Genomic DNA, 23,685 nt, shown 5'->3' on the forward strand with positions numbered 1-23,685 from the left:
AGAATAGATAAGGTAATATACCCTATTTTATTGTCAGCTACAAACAAATCTATTGCAATTTATGAAGTAGGTTTCACTCAAGCAGGCAAATTTATTATGTTCGAGCATGCATTGCTTCTGAGGACATTTTTAAAACAAAGTTTCTTGAATGTTTAGATGCCATATGAATACTAATATCGCTACCAACGATTACCCTGTACCAATTTTTACTTACGTACGTAAGCATGATCGCTAAGAGTGCAAGAAAGAGTGGAATGCTGCCGAATAGAGGACAATAATAAGCTGCAATAAAAGCGTTATTTACCTGTAGGCACAGAGTTTATTAACTCTCTGTCAAAACAAGAAAATCTGCAAGAAAATTAACTTTCAAACAGTTCTCTACTAGCAAGGAAACGCCACCATTTTGGCGCTTGGTTCTATCAATATAAAATGTTTTCATATTGGGAAGATCCAACGCATCCCTTTCATGGGATCTTTAGCTCTCGGTAAACATAAGCACTATAAAGCAGTTCTGTAGCCGTTAAAATACATTTTCCAATTCAGCAGGTTTGTTTCTTTAGAGTTTAAACGCCTAAATGACACCAACAAATGAGACATTCAATTATTTCTTCCAACGATATATAGGCCGAGTGCGCCATTGAATATGGAATTTACACTCAAAGAACAGCAAGGCAACAAAACATCATTTGACCACGGCGGAGAGGTCATTTTCTCATTTAATGTTAAGTGCCGCTTCCCCGTTTTTTTTCGCGCCCCAGGACTTTCCTCTCTGAATGTCAATCAAAGTAGAAGAGCCGACAACGGGAGGGAAAAAGAGTTGCTCGCTATGACATGCATGACGGAAGCAGTCACGGTTACCAAGGAGAATGGGGTTGTCGTAGCCGGTAAAATACATATTCTAATTCAGCAGCTTTGTTTCTTTATAGTTTAAACGTCTAAATGACACCAACGAATGAGATATTCAATTATTTCTTCCAACGATATATAGGCCGAGTGCGCCATTGAATTTGGAATTTACACTCAAAGAACAGCAAGGCAACAAAACATCATTTGACCACGGCGGAGAGGTCATTTTCTCATTTAATGTTAAGTGCCGCTTCCCCGTTTTTTTTTCGCGCCCCAGGACTTTCCTCTCTGAATGTCAATCAAAGCAGAAGAGCCGACAACGGGAGGGAAAAGAGTTGCTCGCTATGACATGCATGACGGAAGCAGTCACGGTTACCAAGAAGAATAGGGTTTTCGTTTTTAATTTGTAGTGCTTAATAATGAAAGATAAATAGGGTAATTATCTTAAGGATAATGAACTATATAGCAGATGAAAAAAAACATGCCGCCGGTTGGATCTGCACCCGCGACCCCGAATCTCGCGTGCGGTGCACTAAACCAACTGGGCTGCGGCGGCGGCTGTCCAATCTTCTACTTGCGGGGATATTAATCTGTAGTGCAACCGAACCCCGAGATTGTTTACCAGGGCACCCACGTCCATAGCGGCGGACGTAGTACGTCCTGTATTACCGCCAGTGCCACGTAGGAACGTGATCGAATGGTGAGGGCAGAAGATGTGCGAGAACCCTCTTATGATGCCACTGGCGTCAATACTGCCAGAGTCGAGGCCATCGTTACCTATTGTGAATGTTATATGTACTGCTTCCATTAACATATTAGCCGTCGTAGTGGCTCAATGGTTATGGGGCTCTGCTCCTGACCAGAAAGACGCTGGTTCGATCCCGGCCACGACAGTCGCATTTAGATGGAGGCGAAATGCTAAAGGCCCGTGTGCTGTGCGATGTCAGCGCACGTTAAAGATCATCAAAAGAATGAGATTTTGGACTCCTCCACCACGGCATGCCTCAGAACCTGAGTCGCTTTGAGACGTTAAGCTCCCATAAACAATCATTTTATCATTTTACATATCGGAAATTTTTGTTGTTTTTTGCATTTATACAATGCCTGTTTATTGGCACGGCTGATCTGGCTTATTAATTAGCCATCGGCAACGGGTCCAGATATATCTTTTGGTGTTTTCGTACAGCATTAAGAACCACATAAACTTTTTTAAATTGAACTTTACTGAAGTCTGAAGCTCTCGGTAATGGAGTCATTTAATCACTCTGCGAACTAATACAGGGGCGCACTGAATGACACATTTGTTATAGCGCCCTACTACACAACAGAAATGACAGAGGAAGAAACACATGAAACAATCGAAGCGCGAACTCACAAATGATTATTAGACATGAAGCAGTTGTCCTTTTATGGAGTCTAATCGCATGCTGTTTACTTGCTTTATCACGGTAAAGCACGTGTCATAGCATCTCTAATGGTTCTTGATTCGTGCTGTTTCTGCTTCTTGGAAGGTTATGAATAAATCTCTAACACATTTTTCAGAATATGCTGCAAAAATTTTGAAATGATGTCCGATTTTGCACATATCACTGAACAACGCTTGACACCCTTGCTGAGAAAAAAATGCTTAGCTTGGTTCCCTGAATGCGTAACCGGCACCCATTTCATAGAGTGTCCCTAAATATTTTATTGATACATCTTCTGGAATGGCCGATGTATCGTTTTCAGCAAGAGACTGGGAATTTGTAAACTATGCGTGCATCGCAGGCCACGTACTTCCTTTTTGAGGGCGACGCCGCATTTGCCTTCCTTTTTATTTCAGTTTTAATTTGTTCCTACCCTTGCGCATATAGAAATCAACCTCTAGGGTGCTGGAAGAACCACTGGAATCATTATATTTTGTGCCAATATTTTTAAGTCCATGGGGTATGTTATGAATGTACGGTAGCCGAATTAGGGGTTTCTGTTTTTAACTTGAGTGGTCGTCTTTAACGCTTTTTCTGCTACAGTGGGTTTAAGAACGTTTGGATATTCGTTTTTTTAGTCTCTCAACTGGCATGACCAGGCGTTTCTAAATCTTGTGATAGCACAATTTTTAATGCTCTGCAGCATGCTGGAATCCGTTACACTCCTTTCCACCAGCTTTGAAGGCCTCAATCGAATCTCAACAATCATTTTTTGCCTTTGTTCTGCACGACCAGCATGTGTGGCTGACAGCATCTAAAATCTCTAAAAATCTTATCTTGGACCGCTGCAGAACCTCGCAGGTAAATTCGAGCCCTTCGAACATGTTTTCAAATTCATTCAGGATACCAGGTACGTTAATGTTTCCACTTTTTCTAACACTAGATGAAAGCGATTTAGCGCGGCACTTTCTTTTTGCCAGGTAGAATTGACGCAGATGTATACAGCTTCATTAAAAATCGATTTTATATCAAGTGGAGACCTCTTGCTGTTTGTTATATTCATTTGTAGGAAAATATTCGCGAGGACGAGATATGTAATGCATGGTCTTCTCTCGGAGCTTTAAAAGGATACCCATTCCTTCAGAATAACCTTTCCGTAATACAGGGATTTCATTCTGATTTATTCTGTTCATTATGTCCCGGGGATGTTAACTTCCGTTAATCTAGCTCACGGCACTTGATTGTCAATTTTGAAGAATGAAAGAGCAATAATAGGAAGGAAGCGACGCAAATATATTTTTATTTGGGGGCGTCTCTCTGTTACTGTTAGATAACAGCTGTTTTTTTCACCACTAAGAAGCCTCATTTCAATTAAAACTAAAGCTTCAATGCCGCTGATCCCTATACCATCTTTCCTGGTTTAAAGCTGAAATTAGTAAAACAGGAACTAAAACTTTAATTCAATAATTTGAAAGAATTCAAAAGTAGAATGAACTCAATTTAACTAATGGCCTATTGCTAAAAGTTTATAACCAAATATTGGCCGCAGCAGTTAAACTTATATGCAGAAAAAATATCTGAACATCTTTCAAACTTTCTCGCAGACTGAACCCGCAAACCCGAACGGGGTGATGCTGAAGTCGTGCTCAATTGTACGAGCCCCACTGAGTAGCTCTTCATGGATAGTGAAGCCAATCTCACGCATTTTATTGTCTTGCTAACTTGAAACACTAAATGAGCTGCCTCGCTCTCTGGAGCCAACCACTCCTGTCGCAAGCCGCTGTCGACGCACATGCAAAGGCGACCTTGACAACGTCTTTCTTGGACCTATCAGCAGCAGCACCTCCGCGCAGGGGCAACGTCCGGGCCCCTGCGTATAACTTCCTATCGAGTACCTGGAAGGGAACGTTTCTTCACCTCCTTAAATGTTGAAGCGTGGGTTGTATTCTTTGTGTAAAGAAAAAGTCACCGTCAGGAAGAGGAATGTGGAACCGAATAACACCGCTTACCTTCTTCTCCTTCCTGACAGTATTCGATGGGGAAAGTCAATAGGATCTCACCGGCTATGGTTGTCCTCCGATGTCGCACGTTACGTGAAACTTACCATGGCTGTGAGCGAAGGAATCTACCGCGGTCAACACCAGCTGGGCTAATTAAATCGATACCTCACTGCAAAGCTCTTCGAACAAGATTGGAATACATCTTCTTGGCCTCTATCATACGTTTACATCTGGCAGTGTGGGTTATCGGAGCGGCCGTCTAACTGACTCGCTATTCTGAAGAAAAATACTGCCGAACAGCCCAGCAGCACGAGACGCGAAATCTTTCGTCGACGGCACCCTCCTGCAAGATGGCGCCACAGACAAACGGCCTCGCGTTGCACTTGAAAAATACCATCGATGATAAGCTTGCCATGTATTTCGACGCTGTGCTCAATACCAGGGATGCCGTCGTTCTTTACTTTGTGTTCGCCTACAACAGCACAGTGAAGGCGACCATCCAGATGATGCCCTTTAGGCTTGTTCACGGGAGGGCAACAACCCCCGCACCCGACGCAATGCTTCCCAATGATAATTACTACCGTAGCTTCTTCCATTTACACACTGTACAAGCACCATTTCACGCTTTCTTTCTAACCACTGCTGCTCATTCCGCTTAGCTCGGTGTGCTTAGGGTTGGTGTCGCCTAATTAGCGATCCATGTTCTCGCCTGGTTACCACTGCTACATCTTGGCAAGTAAGCCCCCAGGTTGGCGGGTGAGCAATGGGGCAGTGCCACATGGCAGATTCTTTTGCAGGCGTTGCCAATGGGGAAACTTCAGTTGCTTGGGTTCGGTTGCAACCCAGGTTGCTCTTCAAGAGCAGCCTCTCACAATTACATGAGCAGCCGCCTAACATAGTGCGCAGGTTGCCCGCCACCCTTTTGGAATGTGAGCAGCTAGCCATAAAATTGGCTTCAGGCGAAAAGACAGAGAAACAAACACACAACGCCCCAATGCGCCGAATGGCTACTATAAGTGCTAGCGCAATGAAACCGTGGGACAAGCTTGCAAAAAACAAGTGAACAAGGCAAGCTCTTCCACACTATATAGGAAGAAACAAACTGTCTCGACGCATCGACTTCCAAAGAAAAAGCCACACAGTGGTCGCAAAAAGTCTGTGCAGAGCTTGTAATTTGTTTCCGGTACAATCCGTCACGCACAATAGGCTGACCAGCTTTGCAACCAAGATGTTGCACACTTGTGCCCGAGAAAAAATCGAGAGCTCCCGATCCATCCAACGCTGCCTTTGGCGCCTGATAGGGAGAATTTGTGACTCCAAATAACGCCAAATATTCTGCACCTGATACTGTAGAGAATTTCGGTCCCAGCTTATGCCGCCAGAAAGAGTTGGTTTTGTACACCGGTAACCCAACGCCAACCCTTTAGATTTATTCAACTTTAGAGCTGCGCCAGAGCTTTCACAGAACTGCTAAATGCAGAGATTCTAGCATACACTTTTTGTCTGAACAGAACAGGGCAACGTCATCAGCATAGCCTAAGATCTTAATTTCAGACTGATAAGTGAGAACGCTGGAATAGCTGTGGATACAGTGATACCAGACATAAATATTCGAGATGTAACTCGACACAGAGGCGATAATGGGCAACCCTGCCAGACAGATGACTTTATTGCAATTGTTTAGGTAAGTTCTTGATTTGGTATCAGCGTAGTATAGGATTGTTCGAAGAATAGTCTTATCCCCACAAGTAATACATCCTAAATGCTTGCATGTGGCAGGAATGTAAACAAAAAATTTTGACGAACTTTATCAAATGCCTTCGCAAGATCAATGTGAAATAGGCCAACTTGACGGGCTACGTCAAAAAGTGACTTTAATACCTAGCGTGCAATATGTGTATCCGTTTGGATAAAGCGGCCTCGATTTCCACTTGCCTGATATTTCGCTGCGATGGCTCAGTGGTTATGGCGCTCGGCTGCTGGCTCGAAAGACGCGGGTGCGATCCCGGTTGAAGCGTTGGAATTTTGAATGGAGGCAAAATTCTAGAGGCCGTAGCACTGCCCGATGTCAGTGTGCGTTAAAAAACCGCAAATGGTCGAAATTTGCGGACTCTTTAGCTACGGCCTCCCTCATAGCCTGTGACGCTTTGTGACGTTAACCCATAAATCAGACAAGCCTGATGCGATCCTGCTAATTCCACTGTCATCAGTGCTAGCGGGAAGAAAAAAAATTCGTTAATGTTTCATAGTCTACATTGCACAATAATTTACGATGGCGTCGTTGATAAGTCCTTAACCAGTTATTTGTAGTTTTCAGAGATAGTATGCTTTTCCGGAATAAAAAGTAGGTGGTAAAAGGCCAACATAGGAGCTATGAAATCTTCCTGTGAGACAGGAGTAAGGCAGTGCGACACTGTTCTTTCAGATTTTCTGGTCAACACATTCGGGCCAGCAGATTTATATCCCTGTACAAGCGGAAGAGCTGGTTTGACTTTGTGCAATACGAGAGGATTCTCGATTACAGCTCGGCGCAATTCGCCAAGTCGAGGAAACGCATCACTGAAGCGAATGAAGTTTGACCCACTAGTCTGGCTACAGCGGACTCAAAAGCGGTGCTCTTAGCAGTTAGGCAAGCCCAAATCATTACCATTTCCATCGTGTTTAATCTCCAATCCCTCTTGTGCAAAAGCAGCCTGCCGTTGCTAAATGAATGCCAGGTGAAATTGTAGTTCTCCAATGAACCCATGCTACGAAGATCGAGTTAAAGCCCCTCAGTATTTTCAGTGGCAAACAGTTGCAACTAGGCTTTGATTTTGTTTACGCCCTCGACATTAGCTGCTGGATCAATTTTATCTAGATCATGCAGGTAATTTATAATGTGTCGATACTTAAAATGAATGGTGCTTAGGAAAATAGTCATGCTGACGCTTCAATTTCCAAGTTCTCAGCCTCCGGACTAAACAGATCCCCCTTCTGAAAGACTGAGAGCTGCTCACGGGTCCATGAACCTTTTAAGAAAATTTTGCGAGTTGAAGAAATTAATCATCAGCAAAGAATTATTCAGCTTCTAGAACATTCACCAAGGCTGAAAAAACGGCGACTGTATCTTGAGATCTGAGCAGCCACCATGCAGTGATCACTAAAACCAAAACGGGCATACACAGTAGCCGCGCACCTTAGATAACAGTGCAGCAGGAACGTGGGTCCTGTCTATAGCTCATTTTCAATCTTTCTCAAACGCTGCTGACCCGCTCAGTTTGAGGACGAGTAGAAATGCTGGAAATATATATTTTCAGTTTCTTGTTGGCCAATCTAAACAATGTTGCGCTTAGCGACCAAATAAGCTAAAATAACGGAACTATGGATATTTCGCACATACATCGCTGACCGATTCTCATCACAGCAAAGACGATTTAACTCTTCAAGCAATAGAAATATGCAATCCGTGCGCAGAACCTTATGTAACGACATAAGGAAAACCCTTCTTTCTCGCTCTATCGCAGGCGCATATACACATATCACCCGCCCCTGTGCACATGCAACAGCAAGGTCTAAGCGTACAAGGCACCCCTCACCACAATACCCTATGGATGTCGGAAATATTCAGTCACTAACTGCCTTCAGAGACACTTGTCGAGTGGCTGACAATAGTATAGTCTGTTATTAACGGATTAAAAGGAGCTTCCGTGTCCAGGCCAGAAGAAAGCTGCGTCTCCTGTATGGCGCTTTAGTTGATTCTGGAGCATTCAATTTCGCATACCCGTTAAGTTGAGGGTAGCGACCTCAAATGCTGCAACCACCACAACTCCACTGCTTACCTTACTGAACTCCATCCGCCTGAGCGAGCAGTGCCGCCTGAGTGTTGGCATCTTTGTGGGCAGTCATCACTCTCTTTTCAAACTCGCACTTCCAGTCGCCTCAACGTCAGCATCCCTCTTTGGATCTCCACTGACCCACGGCTCCTCATCTACGGGACACTTGAGATGTGTGCTGTTATCTATGGATCCAAGGGTGCCACGGCCTCCGCCCATGAATACTGGAGAACCACGTTACTCATAGCCCTAACTTTAGTTCACAGCCCAGCGGGCGCACCAAAGGCTGACTCTGCAAACGGCACGGCACTGCTTTTTAACGACGCGCCACGAAAGCAGCAGCTGGGGCACCGAACCACAAACTCCTCGGGAGGAGGTTGCACCTGACGAGGCAGTTCCCTGGCAGAAGGTTCATTCTCGGTGAGCACAGGACCCAGTGCATCACGCCCGCTCGGGCCACAGTGCGCAGACTTGGGATCAGGAGGCTTGAGCTTTATTTCCGCTCTTGCTATGAGGCCATACCAGCTTGGGATGCTCGTCACCTAATATATGGCGCCGACCTCACCAGATGTATCCACAAACACCGAAATATTCAAACTCCGAAATATTCAGGGCAACCTTAGAAAACAGTGACTGGGCAAGCACTGTGATAGGAAGAGATGCGTGCTTACCCCTGCTCGTTTGAGGCACGGAATCTCCTGGCTGTTGAACAGCGCAGTTATGTTCTGAAAAAAAGCAGGGTTAGTCATGCACTGTGTTTTATGGAAAAAATTTGAGGTATCGGCACCAGCTGCTAATCGTGGAGCATTCACGTTCAGTTAAACTTGCTACCTGGCGTAGCAACCGAACGGGAATTTCAGGATAAATCTACCTCTTTCCTTGAGGAAAACTCCTGCTTTTAGGTCAGAATAATTCATTTGAATGCATAACCGGCCACTGTGACAAATGTTTCAGCACTGTGCTCAATTGGGAATTAATAGTGTTTCCCTTATTTTGAATACGTTTCACTGTCACCAGCTGCATAGGGCCTCGTTGTTGAATCTTTCCGCCAGAAGGGATATTTCATGTGACCACATGTTCAACATTGAAAAAAAACTTATAAAAATAGCTGGTGATACGCAGTGATTTTGCATGGTTCTCTAAGGATGAAAGGTTTGTCCCCAACTATTCAGGTGAAGCCTGGTAGTGGGTCTCACGTAATGCACTTTACAAGCCAGTGGAGCTTGGTATTTCACCCTTTTAAGCATTGATGGAGTTCTTCATTCTATGATGCTGTTTCTGCGTTTTAAAATATAAAAAAACACTTGTTTTAAACTGGAACAACGTGAAGCTGCTGCTGGGAATCAGGTAAGAGTATATTTTTTGAAAGAAGAGGGGAGATGGTGATAAAAAAATCAAGCCACCCTGTATACACACTGCATTTTGACCTCGAGCGTACCAGAAGCTTGGAAAAAATGGTAAGATTATCATAATCATTAAAAAAGGAGACGTCAGGGACTTGAATGGCCCCTGACCGATCAGCTTAATGTCTGTTGCGTACAAGGCATTTACTAAGGTAATCACTTATACAGTTAGGGGAACCTTAGACTTAAAACAACAAAATGATTATGCAGGCTCTGCTAAATAATACTGAAAAATACATCATATTAACACTATCAAACGAGTTATAGAGAAATGAGCAGGATAAAACCAGACCCTAAATATACCGTTCATTGATTCCGAGAAAGCATTTGCCTCAGTTTAAGCCTCAGCAGTCATGCAGGCATTGCGGAATAAGGGTTTAGAAGAGTCTTGTGTGAAGGTATTGGAAGATATTTAAAACGGCTGCAGTGCAACCATAGTCCTTCATAAAATCAGCAATAAAATTCCGGTAAGGAAGGATGTCAGGCAGGGAGGCACAATCTCGCCAATGCTATTCACCGCCTGTTTACAGGAGATGTTTCGAGGCCTGAATTTGGAACAGTTGGCGATAAGAATTAATTAAGAATACCTACGTAATTTGAGAATCGCTGATGTCATTTTCTTGCTAACTCAGGAGATGAACAGCAGGACGGTATGTCTTAAAATAACGAGCAGAAAACCAAACTAATCTTCAGCAGTCTCTCAAAGGAGGAGGAGTTCACAATTTGTAGCGAGGTGATGGAAGTGGTCAGGCAATACATCTTTGGGCTGGTGGTGGATGCTGATCCTAATCAAGGGAGGAAAACTACCAGAAGAATCTGAATAGGGCAGAGTGCATATAGCAGGCCCTCTCAGATTATGAATGGCAGTTTACCAATACCCCCAAGAGAAAAGGCTAATCGATAGGGTTCAACTTAATTTAAGAACAACGCAGAGAACTATGGAAAGAAAACTGATAGGTGCAAAGTTAAGCGACCGGAAGCGGGCAGAGTGGGTGAGGCAACAAACGTGCGTAAATGACATCCTAGTCGAAATCAAGAGGACAAACTGGGCTTCGGCTGGGTATGTAATGCAAAGACAAGAAAATCGCTGGTCATTAAGGGTAACGAAGTGGATTCTAAGAGAAAGCAAGCGTAGCAGCGTAGCGGCAGAAAGCTAGGTGTGCAGATGAGAGAAAACAGTTTGCGGGGTTACGACGGCCGCATCTTGCAAATGACAAGGACAATTAGAGAGACATGGGAGAGGCCTTTGCCCTGATGTAACCGTGGTCAGGCTGATGATGATAATGAATATTATGGCTTCATCTGTTAGTGCTGCTCAAGCGGGGCAGACAGGGCATGGCTTCTTGATTTTTTTGGCCTCTGTAATGAACGTCAGTCCGGCGTGTCTCGCTTGTTTTACGCTTTTTGCAATACAAAGAATTTGTCATTTAGTCTGTCGCTCGGCACATGAAGTACATTATTTGCATCATAAGATCACCACGGTCGAACCAGAAAAACAGCCCAGACCAGTCATCTCAGAACACAGACTTTTTTTACATGTATAATATGGCGGACGATAGAAAGGGCCAAGGCAATGTCACCGGACGATGGACGACTGTAAAGGCGCAGACACGGGGAACCAGTCTTGGGGGCACCCTGAGCGGTGCCGGGATGAAGGTGGCGGGATGGAGAGCGCACCGCCGCACCTGCCGTCTCAGTCAAACTATTAGCCTGATTCCAATGTTTTAAGAATGACGCGATGGTTTAGAGGCTTATTTTAAGCAGATGAAACATATGGCAACTGGACAGGGACGGCAAAAGGAGAAATGCGCCACGGCTTTGAGTCTGGGCCTTGGAGAAGAATCCCCCAGGACCTTTGTTCGGCTCTCGCCTGGTGACTAGGTTGACTATAAGAAAGCTAAAAAGGTGTTACTTCAGAGGTTTACATTTACCGCTCAGGGATAGAGAGAGAAGTTTCGCCACTGTAAGCCTCTGGATGCCGAGAGAGCCTCACAGTGTGCTACAAGGGTGTTCAGCCTCTGATCAACTGATCAATGAGTCGAAATGTGGGGACAGGCCGCACTTTTGGAACTGTTCGCCACCTTAAAGTGGCCGAGCAGTTTCTCATTAACTGCCGCTCGAATCTAGCACTGTTTTTGAGAAAACTGTATTCCAAGGCGGTTGATAAGGTGGCGGAAACTCCAGATCGTTTTCTCGAGGCACAGCGGAAGGTTAATCTTTTTTGGTTTGAAAGACAAGTAAGAACCTGCAGTGATGACACCCAAGGAAGATCGTTTGATATATGGCGGCTTAAAGTCGCAAAGCGACTCAGGCTATGAGGGACGCCGTAGTGAAGGTCTCCGGAAATTTCGACCACCTGGGGTTCTTTAACGTTCACTGACATCGCACAGTACGCGGACATCTAGAATTTCGCCTCCATTGAAATTCGACCGCCGCGGCCGGGATCGAACCCGCGTCTTTCGGGCCAGCAGCCGAATGCCGTAACTACTCAGCCACCGCGGCAGCTGAACACCCAAGGAAGAGGTTCCTAGTTCCAAGCCTCTAATTCGATGCTTCATTTACGAGATAGTGGGGCACAGGTTCTCGGATTGAGGGATGGAGCCAGAAGAAACATAGTGCACATTCTGCCGCAGGTCAGGGCACGACGCAAAGTCGTGCTGGTGTAAGCGTTCTGCTGACTTTGAGACCTCCGCATGTTGGATCTCACCTCGGTGCTCCTACCCCCATTCGCCTCTGGAGATGAGTGGTCTAGAGAGTCTATCACAGGAGCGGGTCCTGCAAACCCAGATAGATGCCGCCATACCAATGCAGCACGGGGAGGTGTTCGGACGAGTGGTTTCGGTGTTGCGAGATACAGGCGGTAGCAGCATCGTTGAACTTTGGGCTCTTCTACTTGAATGTGCGCTTTTCGGTAAAAAGAGAACGCTCTTTGCGGATGGCACTAGCATAGAAGTTCCTGAGGCGGAGGCAGTGATTTTGTCACCACACTTCTCGGGCTTGGTGCAAACCAACGCCTTTGTATAATGTCATAATTCGTAGCGTCCCGTGCACAAGGGCTCCTTTCTCAGCCGATTCGACAACTTTGTCGGAGCAGGCAACTTCGCCTGCTGTGATAAGACTGTTCTGTGTTTCCCAGCTAGGCTACCTGCACCCGACAATTCTCTTGCAGTAGTAATACCACGGCATCCCGCCCAACTTCGCAGCTATAATCAGAGTCGCACCAGTCAGAAAGAAAATGCACCCCGAGATCCACGCCAGCCGTAGGACACCCAGAGTCAATGCACTACTGCGCATGTGACTCTGATAAAAGTTCTTATATGCCTACGCGGCGAAATAACTTACTGCACAAACGCTATAAAAAGAGCAGTTACAAACTCCACTTGCACAATTCACATTGCGGGCTCCGTTCGGGCCCATGAACTTGAGCACGAAGGCTGAGGAGATCGCTTTGCTGCCTGGAGGCGGAGTCTCACCAATCAATCCTGATATATTCCACACTCTGCATATCGTCTCGACCACTGGTGATGCCTACGTCGCCGGCCACGAAAGTGCCCATGCGCTCGCCCGAGCAGCTACCTTCCAGGCAGCGCAGGACGAAGCAGACACAGAGGGTGCATACGCGGCAATGTAGACCTACACCCGAATCGCAGAATATTACCGTACACGATGAACAACGACACCATCAAACCCAACACTGACCAAGGCCGAAGCTTGAGACTCTTGAGCTTGAGACTTGAGACTCACACGTATCCTAACCTATATCGCAAACACTTGTTCTTCCCCACCCTCAACCCAGGCAAATGCCCTAAGTGCCGACCACACCGACCTACACTGTACCATTGAGATGGATGGATGGATACGGCTGAACCCTTTACATCGGGCGGTGGCTCAAGCCACCTAGCCATGTCTTGTGAAATTTTACTCCTGTCTTGCTTTTAGCCACCAATCAGATAACCTTCGCTTGGTTACTTCTAACCTCTTAAAATCCACTTTCCCTTCACTATCCCTAAACCCCAATGCCTTGGGTAAGTCAGCCCCGCTGCCTTCCACTGTAGGGTGAAGCCCTTTACAGAAAAGTATCAAGTGTTCAGCCGTTTCCTCCTCCTCTCCGCACGCAATGCACAAAGTGTCTATCTCCTGGTACCTGACTCTATACTTCTTAGTCCGCAAAACTCCAGTCCTGGCCTCAAACAACAAAGAACTTCCCCTACAATTATCATAGATATTTTCTTTGACAATTTCCTGTTTAAAGGTCCGGTATGTTTCTAGTGCCGATTTCGTCAGCATCCCTGTTTTCCACAAAGCTCTCTCTGTTCCTTTAACCTTTTTCTTAACCGATAATTGCTGATTTGCCCCCTTACTGCTGTCCAGATATTTGCTTGTCAATTTTCTAGTTCGCTTTCTCCATTTCGTGTCAACATTCTTTATATACAGGTATCTGAAAACTTTCCTAGCCCACCGCTTTTCCTCCATCCTTCTCAATCGTTCCTCAAATGCTATCTTACTGCTAGCCTCTCTGGTCTCGAAAGACGCCCATCCCATATCACCCTGTACCCCCTGATTTGGTGTATTGCCATGTGCAGCGGTGACGGCGGTGCGAACGGCAGCTAAACAAAATCTTTCTCATGTCGCAGGTTAGAGCATTTTCTTTTTTCCCCCGCTTTACTGTTGCTATCGCCGTCACTGCTGCCAATGCATAAGTGATTTTTTTTTGCGTAGTAAGTTTTTATTGACTGCTTAGTACTTAGTTTCTTCAAAACTTTTTTGTTTGCCCTAAATAAAATGGCAAAGGAAATCGCCAAGCTTTTTAACGAATTGAGACATGAACTAAAAGCAGAGTTGAAGTCGCACAGAGAAACAATGGAAAGAAACTTCCGCTCAGATGAACGCATCTTGCGCACTGAGCTTGAAGACATCAAGGCAAGCCTGGACTTTTGTAGTAAAGGGCTTGATGAAGCAAACAAACTTCTTAGAACTACTGTAACAGAAAACAGCACAATGAAGAAGGAAAATGAAAATCTGAAGGAAAGATTGCAGGCCGTGAAAAGGAGCTAAATGATTCCCAACCCAGATTAGTGAAATCGCAGCAATACACACGAAACAGGAATTTAGAAATAAAGGTGTGCTGCAGGACCCAAATGAAAGCATTCCTGAGATCTTGGAAAAAATTGGTAGCGTGATAGGAGAGACAATCACCCGGACTGACATTGACGCATGCCACAGGGTAGCAACGAAGGACAAAAACAGCTCGAACATTGTCGTCCAGTTCCAAAGACGAGAAAAGCGTGACAAGATCCTGGAAAATGCAAAAAAGAAAAAAAATCACAAATTCTACTCTTGGTCTGAGCAACAGGCTTTCCGATGAGGAACATTTTAGTTGCCAAAACGAGCTGCCCATATATGTTAATGAGCACCTATGTCCTTACCTCAAGAAACTTCTAGGAACAGCCATTGTCCGCAAGCGTGAGCACAGCTGGCGATTTGTGTGGGTAAGAAATGGACAAATCTTTGCCCGTGACAATGAAAAGTCAGCGGTGATTTCAATCAAACATGAGAGCGACCTCGACAAGATATGTGCTATCAATGATGTCTCTGATCTTTCGTCGTAAGCTTTTGTATAAGCTTTAGTTGCTTAGTCATGGCGATTCTTCCAGAAGATCTCCAAAAAACAGTTCAAAATAACCAAGCCGTCAAGTGGTTCAAAATATTTCATCTAAACGCTAGATCTGTCCGACTAAAATGGGATGACATACTGCTCCTGTTGGAATCATGTGGCACAAAGTTCGACGTACTGATGTTCACAGAAACCTGGGATAGTGATGACTCAGAACATTTAGTGTTACCCGACTACAATTATTTCTTCTTGAACAGAAAAGAGAGTAGAGGAGGCGGGGTTGCTATACACACATTAAACACTGGTTTTAATATCGTATCCGAATATAGTACAGTGAATATCGATTACGAAATGTTGTGCATCCTGAAGGGAAAGAATATGCTCGCTGTTCTGTACAGACTCCCCCCCCACGGAAATGTGGCGGCTTTTCTAAATTTCTTGGACGATGTACTGTCTTTTGCGAATATGAACGGATATGTACTGACTATCGGCGGTGATCTAAATATTGACATTTTGAAAACTTCAAACGCTGCTAGAGAGCTGTCAATGATTTCAGAGTGCGATAACTATCGCAACTGTATAGCAGCTCCCACTCGTGTTACACCCGCGACATGTTCCTTGATTGACATGTTTATTACAAATGCATCCGACGATTCTATCATAACTAACGTCCTTAGCTCTGACATCAGTGACCATTTACCTATCATTTTACTCTCGAAACAGCATTTGTCATATCAGAGACACACGAAGCCTGAAGTCACGCACCGCGAAGTATCTTATCACACGATGGAAACCTTCAGACAAAACATTTCATCTGAAAATTAGAGCGTAATATTCTCCTTTAGGGACGCCAACGAATCATATGATGCATTTTTAAACATGTTTAAAAAACACTATTACGCATCTTTCCTGATAAAAACACACCGTGTACATAAAAAGTCGCGTAAACCATGGATTACCAGGGACATCCTAAAACTCATTCGTGTCAAAAATAAAATGTATCAAACTTTCATACACTCTCGTGATGAGCAGAAGTTACGCAAATACAAAGTCTTTAGGAACAAATTAAAGAAATCCATAAAAAAAATCGAGAGAAAATTACTACAAACAAATATTTGAGAATTGCTGCCATCACAAAAGTGATATGATGTGGAAAAACCTTAATAAGATTCTAAATAGGCAAAAGGCAATTACCAACAATGCCTGCATTGTATTGAATGGTACAGGAGTCACTGGCTTAAGCCTTGCAAATAAATTCAATGATTTCTTCATTAAAATAGGCAGCTCAAATCCTTCTCCTGAAGCGGCATTGTGCATTTCAACTTTACTACAGTCTATTTTTCTCCAGCCTACATGCGCCTCTGAGGTTACTTCCCTTTTTCACGCTCTTAAAAACAGCCACAGTCGCGATGCTAACGACATTGAAATAAGTCCGGTTAAACACATCATTGATATAATTGCCCCTGTACTAGCCCACATCTACAACTGCTCACTTTCCGCAGGGATTTTTTCCAATAAGATGCAAATCGCAAGGGTAATCGCAATCCACAAACTTGGTGACAAAAATACTTTTGGCAACTACCGGCCAGTTTCCATACTACCAGTTTTTTCAAACGGCGTTGAGAAGGCGATCAAAATACGCATTGATAACTTTTCCCAGAAACACCAACTCATAACCAGATACCAATTTGCCTTTAGAAAGAACCGTACAACAGAAATAGCGTTGTTGGCGCAAAAAGAAATGATATTAAAGAAGTTTGAAGATAAATTATTAGTTATTGGACTATATCTAGCTTTTAGTAAGGCCTTCGACTGCGTGAATCACACAAATTTGCTGGATAAACTTGAAAGATATGGGTTTAGTGGAACTGCTCAAAAACTGATTCACTCATATCTTAAAGGCCGATTAGATTTCACTGACATAAGTAATCACAAATCGCGGCTCAGACGTATGGAATCAGGGGTTCCTCAAGGAAGTATCCTTGGGCCCATTTTGTTTCTATACTACATAAACGACATCGTAAAACTAGACGAAGAATGCGAGTTCATTATTTACGCGGATGATTGCACCGTTTTTTTCTCTGGGAAGGACCTGGCAGAAATTGAATGTAAAGCCCGGGTTTTTTGTTGTAATCTGATAGATTGGTGCAAAAACAATTCATTGATTCTGAACGAATCGAAAACGATATACGTGCTATTTCGGGCTCGTGGCTCATCAGTTGATGTTCCGAAGACCGTTGTTTTGGGACCGTATGTAGTAGAAATAGAAAAATGTGTTAAATCACTTGGGGTAATTTTTTCGGAACATATGTCATGGAATGATCATGTTAACTATCTTTCATCAAAATTATGCAGGGCTGTAGGAATGATAAAGCGCTGCCGCCATTTCCTTCCAACTAAAGTAAAACGCTTGATTTATTATGCTCTATTCCATTCCAACCTGTGTTATTGTGTTTTGGTGTGGGGCAACACCACTCTAACGAATTTTCAGAAAATTACCGTTCTCCAGAAACGAGCCCTCCGAGCAGTTGAAAACGTGTTGTTCTCAGAACACACAACACCACTTTTTCACAAGCACAAGGTCATTAAGGCGCAAGACATGTACGTGCATAAATTACTCTGCTCATACAAAACGGCCAATGCAGGTACCTTAGATGTATTTTTTGATTTAGCGCAACTAAAAAGACCTTTGATTAACTACTGTTTTCGTCATCAATCACCTTGGCTAGTTCCATCGTCACGAACTAATTACGGTAAAATGATGACTCAATATAGGTTACCAACAATAATAAATCACTATTCGGATGCTTCACAAATAGACATTGAAAAACTATCCCTTAAACGTATTACCGAGCTGTTCATATAAATTTTGTATACTGCAAAACTATATATTGTACTAATGTAATATGCCTTGTTTGTTTGTTTGCTTTTTGCTGTTTTTTGTTTTGTTTTTCAGTTCCAGTATTTTCTGATGTATGCTTCTCTTTTTTTTTTCTCTCTCTCTTTCCGCTGTGTATTTTTTCACATAAGAGCATTGTTCATCGCTGCTAATGGGTGATGGGTAACTGGAGCTTAGTCAAGCCGCAACAAAGCGGCTTTTTCTTCAGTCACCTTTTTCTCGCTGTATTTTTCCATGCGAGAAATAAATTGATTGATTGATTGATTGATTGATTGAAAATATTACAGACCAATCTCATTCTTAAAACTGTTCTCAAAAGGTGCAGAGTGTATCCTATATAAACGATTTAGTACCTTTTTATTGTCAAGGAAAGTTTTCGTCGAAGAGCAGTACGGATTTCAGAAAGCAAAGTCAACTGAAACGGCGCTGCTCCGCAATAAAGACAAAATCATTCGTAATATTGAAGCTAAGTTATTTACAATTGGAATTCACTTAAATTTTCGGAAGGCATTTGATTCTATACAGCACCATATCGTTTTTAAGAAGCTGGAAGCATATAGCTTTAGAAGTATCACACAGTCTTATGCGCAGTTATCTACATGCGAGGTCCCAGTTCACATCCATACACGGCATTCCATCGGGAAATGGCAACATTAAATACTGCGTTTTTCTCGTTAACGTTTCGTCAGCGGGAGAATTGTTGCTGTATGCTGATGACACAAGTGTATTTGTTTCCGGAGAGAGCCTTGAGGAACATGAGGCCACGTCAAACGCATGAGTGCATGAGCTCAGTTTATGGGTATCAACAAAAAAGCCTCAAATAAATACAAAGAAAACAAAATGCATGATATTTTCTTCAAAAAATAAGCCCAATGCTTTTGATATAAACCTGAACATTAATAGTGCATTGCTTGAGCGCGTAGATCGTCACCCATTTTTAGGTGTTGCTTTTCAATCGAACCTAATGTGGTCCTATCATGCAGAAAATATAAGAATGAAAGTTGCAAGATGTGTTGGAATGTTATGCCGCCTTCTAAATCTTGTCCCTCCAAGGCTCAAAACGCAGCTGTATTTTTCGCTTGTACACTCACACTTTAATTACTGTGCCTTACTATGGGGAACCGGAATTAAGACTGATAATGATAGACTATCTGCACTGCAGCTATGGGCGATTAGAACACTATATAATAAAAATGTACACCCTGTAACCGTAATGAGAACACAAAATATCCGACCTTTTCACAAAATATACATACAAAAAATATCTGCGCACATTTTTTCAGAAGTATCAAGCAATTACAGCCGATTGGTTAGTCACTATCCAAATAGAGATATTGGTCACAATTTGCGTAGGACTTACATTGTCAAAGAAAAACCAAGGAAAATTATGCTAAACAGACAATTGATCATCAAATCGTGAAATTATGTAATATTTATCCAGAAATTCTAGAGATCGCAAAAGCATGTAGATAGATGTCTGACTACTTTCAAACGCAGAATACAAATTCTGTTCACTTCAAATAGTAGGTGGAACACGTACGATTCATGACTTATAATTGCAAAGTTATTTTGTTCTGATTTCTATATTTATGTACAAATTGTCAACAATAGCATGTTTCTTTTTTTTCTAATTTGTCACATGCTTCATGAGCATTTTTGTACGGTGATAATTGTTATGTCCCATTGTATTTGTACTATCTACATGTATTTTGTAACCACTGCTGTTGCGCCCAGTGGGGACAGGGCCTCGTCAGGAGACTAATTACCTCCTTTTGTCCTGCCGCACGGGCAGTACCATGTATGGCTCATCCAATAAGTTGAAAAACAATAAAAATAAACATTGAAAGTATGTCGAACGAAACTCCGGAAAACATGTCCGGGCAAGGGGCACATGGTCTAAATCTTTCATTTCAATGAGATAATTCTTTGCCGGTCATGCCAAGCATGCCCTGGCAGAATCTTTCAGCAAAGAGTGGCACCGAAGTGCTCCCGGCCTCAGGCCATCAGGCTGGCGCACGAGAATGCGCTGTCCGACCACAAGGGCATACGGAAGGCAATTGCTACAGCACTCAGAATTTTTTTGGCCCGCGATACAGGCTCATGTGAAACGATTCGCGACGTCGGGCGACGCGTGCAACACGAACAATGCCTAACGGAAAGTCGGCCCAAAAAATTCAGGAATAGGCTTTCCGCGGAGAGCACGACAAATGGGTCTCCAATTAATGCCGGCACCTAATATTTAAGATGGTCATGAGCTCCCGCCTACTCTGTGGGCATGTTGTGCCGCTTTATGTGCATCTCCTGTGCATCCCGTGTGCTGTTTCCATTCTCTGTGTGTGAAACTGTGAACACTTTAACTGTGACAGTGTGGGCACTGTAAACATTTCAAACCTCACGTAGCGAGTGGTGTTCGCGTGGTAGGTCCTGTTGCGCCACCTGGCATTTTCCTTCAACCCAAAGTGTGGTGCTAGGTTCTATGTGAGTTCTTTCCCTACGAAAAAAATTTAGAAGTGGGGGTGCTTTTGTAAGGAACTTGTGACACACTCCATCGGCCAATGTTGCCAGCGACGAAGATGACGATGTCCTCATGGAGTGTGGACCGGCTAATGGCCCGCGCCCCATCCAGGCGTCGTCATCTTCGTTAATCATTCCTGGGGCTATTAATTACATGACACTCGTTATGAGTTTTAAATTCTCAACATTAAAACACATTTCGGTTCCGCTGTTAGTACTGCTTAAGCGCTGTGGTCAGGTGTGACCACTTCGCGCACTTTTACGTGCGGTCCCAGACACCCTTAGAGCGTGTGGGGGTAGTGGTCTCGGTCACAGAGGAAATGCCCTCGACTCAGCGGGGCAAGCTCAGCCGAAGACCAGCCACCAAGTGACAAGAGGGTTGGTCGTTTGATGCCTAGCTTTCGCCGGTCGTAAGCCAGAGAATGGGGTCGGAGCCAAAGGTTCACAAAACAAAAACAAAGTTTAAATAGCAAAGAGACGATACAGAGTATATCACAATCACTCATACGAGGAGATACGAAGTGATTTACAAATACAATGCAACTCGCGCAAAGTAACAATCGAGAGAGATTACAATTTAACAGAACCTTTGCACCTAAAGTGCACTAATACAAAGAGACAAACAACCAAAACACGATTTGTTCACCGGGCACAGCGACAGTCCGACGACCCGAGGAGCTCGACGGGGCCGTCCCGCAGGTCGGCGCACGTTGCCTCGCTGGTCCGGGCTGGGCGAGTGGTATTCTCCCGGGAGTCGAGCGGGCCTGCTTCTTGGAAGCCTAAATGGCGGTTTGGGCTAACAGACAGCGGTTTCAGCCCCTCATTTATAGGCGCAACCCTCATCTGTTTGTTCTTCGCGCCAAAGGCAGGCGCGCACATACACGCAGCATCAACTGCACAAGCTCCTTCTCCTTCTCGCGCCGGAAGCGCGACCCCATTGGCCGAGCGCGGAAATCACCGTTCATAAAAATCTAGGTCATTCTCGCCACGCGGAGTCATCGCCGCAGAAGCGAAGGGGAGAGGGTATCACTTTAGCGTGGACAAGGTTACCCCCTTTGCGTCGAAAACGAGCAGAAACGTCTCCGACATTCTAGAGAAATCGACGCTGCGCGTGGCTATGTTTACATTGGCGCCGCACCGGCGAGCTGAGTGGAAAGCCCACGCATGGTTTATGCGCTTTCCGGGGGGTCCTTCCCCGCTGTTTGTTAGTTTTATTTTACCGCGCGCGGGCACGATTGCTCACGCGCAGCGCCGTGTTTTTCAAATAGGCGTTGAATTTTGTGACAGCAGGGCATTACTGTTTTTTCCGTTTCTCTTGCTCCCCTTATGAACGTCGGTACTGAACGTTTCGCTTATTTTACGGCATATTGCAGCACACAGAATGTAGCTTTGAGTCCGATTGTTTCTCCCCCTATCCTCTCTTCCTGTCCCCTCACCTCTTTCATTTCATTTCTCCATTCTGCCTGCTCTCCTTTATTTCCGCTGTCCCAGCTCATGTGCTTCAGTATCGATGGCAGATGCCGGGGCTAGCAAAAATCTTTTCCTTCCTTTTTACTATTATTTTTAATAAAACCACTACCACCAATCCGATTGTTCTTACGAACATAATACACTTTATTCGCCCACATAAAATTATAAAGTTGGACCTAAACGTCTATATGCAAACGCAGTAGGGGATTCTCCTTACGAAATACTGCCAAAGGCTCCAGAATCTATCCAACAATTTTCATTTTGTCTGATTTTTGATATTTATTCTCTTTACTCAAGCATTTAAACCATTAAACATTCTCTAAATTTATCTGGCTTGGCTTTTCTCCGGAGGCGTCTCCGGCTATGGCTTTTTAAAAAATGTTCCAAATAAGTACCAATCTTTCACACCTGCTGTTCATCTATTGTGCATTTCTTTGCTTAATGATGACGTGCTCAGTTACTGTTTCTTGAGGCGTACCAACATTTCCTCTGATTATTTCTTCAGACTTGGAGGCAGACAGACACTAGAGCCACCTTCCTGCATCCTCCTCTCCCAAAACGGATACTATCGACTCCAAGGAAACTGCATACGATTTGGCGATCTAACAATTTGTTCTGTTAACACACTCGCCTGCAGATTGCCGCCGAGCGTTGAATTAATATAAATACATAAACCAACAAAATCGCGGCTAGAATAACTAAATATTTCATAAAACGCCCTTTTATTGCTAGCCTTCCCATTCGGGCGCTTCCTATTTCAGTTCTCAGGCTGCCGGAATGTGGTATTCACTGTTCATAAATTACTTCAATGTCAATTTTGCTATGCCCCCTGCCCAATGCTGCTCACAGGACCTAATCCATAGCCAACCACTCTCTGGTCTCCTGCTTGCTTTCTTCTATATTTGCATTGAAGTTGGCAACCAGTGGTTTTGCCCTGCGTTTTTACCTTTCACTCTGCCGATATTTTGTACCCATAGAACATTTCCATTATCAGGATAGTAGGACAGCATGTAGGCGTGAAATTTGTAGCACCCTTCATTTGTAGCTCTTATTAACTTCAATTACTAAGCCTCTTGCTCTCTCATTTAGGCTTTACAATTCTGTTTTGTAGCCATGTAAATGCTTACTAATAAGGAATTCCTCACCGCGTTCTCATCTGTCCGCAAAATTTTCGCTGGCATTGTACGTGCCCTCTCCTTTACACTGTAAATGCTTTACCTGTCATCTTAGCCTCACTATGCTTTACGACATCCCATTTAATACCAGCCAGTTTCTCCAACAGATGTGCTAAGCTTCCGTTACTGGTTTTGCTTCGAGCGTTAGGTTCAGCTTCCAATTGCGATATGAACTCACCCCGGGTTCTAGGCCTCTAGTCCGCGCCACAGGTGTGACCGCCGCCCTGGTCAGCTGCTCTAGAGCAGCTGGGTACTAAGGGTTTGGTAGTCATGGGTGTTCTCAAATAGGAGGTGGCAGCCACAAACAACTCCTAAGCGGCCAAACCTTCTCATAAGAGCGTATGTTTCCGGCTCTGGTCGCTGGGGGGCGGCCGCACCCTAGGCCTGGTTGTACATTCGAACACAGCTCATATTTGTATCGACCCGATGGAGAATTGCGGAGAACCGCGCCCTTCTCGCTCTCAAGGCACACGCTCTCTCTCTGCACTACCGCTGCATGTTCCTACGATGGCGCCAATGCAGACGTATTAACCATAATCAGCTAGA

The 23,685-nt window shown here is 44.2% G+C and overlaps 1 long non-coding RNA gene across 1 annotated transcript in view; it reads right to left on the reverse strand.

Annotated features, from left to right (window-relative positions):
* LOC144132415 (uncharacterized) overlaps positions 1-8,785 on the reverse strand; it is a 19,104-nt gene extending 10,319 nt beyond the window's left edge. Inside the window, exon 1 of the long non-coding RNA XR_013314805.1 lies at positions 8,736-8,785. This is a non-coding gene — a long non-coding RNA (uncharacterized LOC144132415). The remainder of the gene's footprint in view (positions 1-8,735) is intronic.
* Between the last annotated feature and the right edge of the window lie 14,900 nt (positions 8,786-23,685).

Source organism: Amblyomma americanum, chromosome 5, assembly GCF_052857255.1.
Source record: "Amblyomma americanum isolate KBUSLIRL-KWMA chromosome 5, ASM5285725v1, whole genome shotgun sequence".
NCBI classification, from domain to species: Eukaryota; Metazoa; Arthropoda; class Arachnida; order Ixodida; family Ixodidae; genus Amblyomma; species Amblyomma americanum.